The sequence below is a fragment of the Octopus sinensis genome, linkage group LG14 (assembly GCF_006345805.1).
Source record: "Octopus sinensis linkage group LG14, ASM634580v1, whole genome shotgun sequence".
Taxonomy (NCBI): Eukaryota; Metazoa; Mollusca; class Cephalopoda; order Octopoda; family Octopodidae; genus Octopus; species Octopus sinensis.
In genome coordinates, this window is record NC_043010.1 from 62,773,707 (window position 1) to 62,777,585 (window position 3,879).

At 41.4% G+C, this 3,879-nt stretch overlaps 1 non-coding gene across 1 annotated transcript; it reads right to left on the minus strand.

Moving 5' to 3' along the window:
- Positions 1 to 2,213: 2,213 nt before the first annotated feature.
- LOC115219559 lies at positions 2,214 to 2,332 on the minus strand. Its single transcript, XR_003882329.1, has one exon. It is a non-coding gene; the product is annotated as a 5S ribosomal RNA (ribosomal RNA).
- Positions 2,333 to 3,879: the final 1,547 nt, after the last annotated feature.

Genomic DNA, 3,879 nt, shown 5'->3' on the forward strand with positions numbered 1-3,879 from the left:
TGGGAACTACTGAAATTCCACTAAAGTTTAACAAAGATTTTGTCTGATATTTCTTGGTTCATCACGGCCGTCAATTAAGACAACAACAATAATAACAATGATATCATCACAGATTATGGAACACAGAAATATCCAGGCCCAGGGAAACATCTTCAAATATTCATCCTTAAAAAACAAAACTTGAACCTTCAGTTGTTTCTTGAATGTCCTTCTTAAGGACGAAAATCCTCCCAAATATAAAATGAACCGAAAATCTTCTGGTTTCCTTCTGAGACGACCCAAAACACATATTTCTAACTCAGGACTTTGTGTATGTCAATCTTTTCTTCTCGAGCTTTCAGTCATTCAAGTCCATCTCAATTTTTACATTTTTTTCCCCTAATGTGTATTTTAAATAAAAGCAGGGCGCCGTTAAATAAAACGCCCATGTGTATAAGCCTAGCAGATGTATGCGTGTGTATGTGTATATATCACGTGATCACGTGACCGACCAGACCATCAGATGTTGTTACACATCGCTGGTCACAATGCGTTTGCATTGTTTTAGCCTTCGAATGACGCCACCCCACTGGCTAAGCGAGCAGGCCAATGTGTATATATATATATATATACGGCGGTGCATCAGCATGGCCGCAGCTCTGAGCTGAAACTAGAAAAAAAAAAACAAAAAACATACACACACATATATATATATGTATATATAGACACACACACGTACATATATACACACACATAAATATATATATATATATATACAATCATAAAAGAGTCGAAGTAGTGGAATGGATATGACCACCACTTTGGCTAACGAGTCCCGATTCTCATGTCTCATCCTTAGTGCTGCTTTTGATTCCCTGCCCTCCACCTGGACAAGGCACTGGCCCCGACCCCTTCCCCTGTCACATTCACCTTGTTATAGACCAGAGCAGGTAACAAAATCGGGAGAGAGAGAGAGTGAAAGAGGGAGAGAGAGAGAGAGAGAAAGTGAAATAAAGAGTGGGAGTGATGAAGATGAGGGCTGCCACCATCCAACATGGAAAAACTGACAAAGGAGTTTGGTGATGGCCAAACTTATACAGAATAAATAAATATCTTTATATATCGAACTGGGTGACATCTTAAAACTGATTAAGAAACATTTTATTATTGTAGATATTGTCAAAATGTCTGTGAGAAATTTTCTGGAACTTACAGTAACAAAATATATATAAAAATATAACTGATCAAAAAATCTTTTTTTGTTTTTTGTTTTATCTTTTTATTTTACATGTTTTTAAGCCACTGGACTGTGGCCAACCTGGAGCAACATCTGAACGTGTGTTTTTTTTTTTTTTGTTGTTGTTGATCTTTTTTTTTTTTGTAAAAACAGGTTGACCCCATTTTTTAAAGTCTGGTACTTTTATTCAATTGGGGTCTTTTGCTGGACTGCTCAGTTACAGGAATTTTGGCAAATCAGTGCTGGGGAGGGGGCATAAACACACGCACATATATATACAATGGTATTCTGCATAGTTTCCATCTGCCAAATTCACCGACAAGGCATTGGTTAGCCCAGAGCTATTGTACAAGACATTTGCCCAAGTTGCTCCACAGTGGGTTTGAACCTGAGACCATGTTCTTACAAAGCAAGCTTCTTAACCACTCACCCAGGGACTTTTTTTTTCCTTTCTATTTTGTTTTTTATTCATCATATTTCAGTTGTTCTTTTGTTCACTGCAGCTGTGAACAAGGAGAGGAAACAGGAGTGGGGACTAAAAGGGGTCACAATCCAATGAAAAAGCCTGTGTGTGGTCATGCATGTAAGCTGCTAGAAACAACTGCCAAATCTCCTTTCAAATTACATCCTGTTGTAAGTTTAACCTTTTAACATTTAAACTGGCCATATCCAGCCAAAATATTCTGTTTTAGGCTTAAACCAGCCAGATCCTGGCTCTCACACTTACCCAGCAATGTCAGTATTAAAATATACAGTCTCAGATCATTGAAATCTTGAAGCTACAACATAATGCATGATTAATTCAAAACAATCATCATCATCGTTTAACATCCGTTTTCCGCGCTAGCATGGGTTGGACGGTTCGACCGGGGGCTGCACTAGGCTCCAGTCTGATCTGGCAATGTTTCTACAGCTGGATGCCCTTCCTAACGCCAACCACTCCGCGAGTGTAGTGGGTGCTTTTTACGTGTGCCACCTGCACAGTAACAATGTGCTTTGCTTACTGCACCTAGGTTTCCCAAGCGGTCACCCATTTAAGTACTGACTAGGCTCGACGTTGCTTAACTTCGGTGATCAGACAAGAACCGGTGCTTTCAACGTGATATGGCCGTAAATGTGAATAGATAAGCCTTACATTGACGGAGTAATCTTGAGTAGTGAAGGGTTAAAAGCAGCCATCACCTGCAAACAAGAACATCTTGGTAACATATACCCTTGTGGTCGTCATCATTTAGCATCCATTTTCTCTGCTGACATGAGTTAGATGGTTTGACTGGCAGCGAGTGGTATGCCAAAGAGCTGTACATGACTCCAGCTGGATTTGGCTTGGTTTCTGAGGCTGGATGCCCTTTCTAAAGCCAACGACTGTAGGAATGTAGTGGGTGCCTTCTACGTGTCACCTCACCTGCACCGACCATGACTACTATTTCACTCAGCTTCACATGTCATCATCATCATCATCATCCTTTAATGTCCGCTTTCCACACAGGCATGGGTTGGACGATTTGACTGAGGACTGGTGAGCCAGCGGCTGCACCAGGCTCAATCTGATCTGGCAAGTTTCAACAGCTGGATGCCCTTCCTGACACCTACCACTCTGAGAGTGTAGTGGGTGCTTTTTAACGAGGGCCAGTTAGGTGATTCTGGTAGCGACCACATTCAAAAGGTGTTTTTACATGCTGCCTGTGTTGGAGCCAATCTAGTGGCACTGGTAACAACCACAATCTCGAATGTTGGTTTTTACTTGCCACTGGAACATGTGCCAGTAAGGCAACGATCACTCTCAAATGCTTTTCAGGTGTCACCGGCATGGGAGCCAATCTGACCCTGACAACAATCACGCTCGGATATGCTATTAACACTCCACTGGCATGAGTGCCAATCAGGTGGTACTGTCATCAGCCACATCAGCGATTTTGATTTTACACTTGCCTCAATAGGTCTTTGCAAGCAAAGTTCATTGTCCAATGAATGAGGGGTACTCATAAGGGGGCCAGTTACACACGTCTTCTTACGTTTTCATTAACTGTTTTAAGGTGTTCCTGTTGCTGAAAGTAGACATAGGCATCCTCTCGACTGATTTTTCCCATTCTTTGGCCCAGCATCACATCCAGTATATGACAGCCGAGAAGGGGAGGACTGGAAAGGGAAGTGCACCAGGATACTGGAGGGGACACCGTTTGCAACCGAGTAGACTGGCATAATGTGAAGTGGGGTGCCTGGTCCAGAAATTGAACTTTTGACATTGTGATTGTGAACTGAACATGTTAACTACAAAGCTATACATTGTCATTAGTGAGAACAATATACTGGACAATGGTGATGGTCATGGGTGGAATGCTTTTGATCACACATCGTCTACTGGATCATCAGGAAGAGAAAATTTACAGTTTAAAGATTTTGTTCCTTATTACTTATCAAATACATATCCCTACCCATCCAAAATTTCTAGGAATGATAAATTACCAGCTGTGTACTGGGGACAGTGGTGACAATTGACTCCTTGCTCCTTCAACATTTTAGCTTTTTGGTTATGTAAGAAGTCAATATTAAGGATGTGGGATGCCTATGTTGTCAAAAGTTGATATAAACCCTTACTCTTTTACTTGTTTCAATCATTTGATTGCGGCCATGCTGGAGCACCACCATTAGTCGAGCAAATC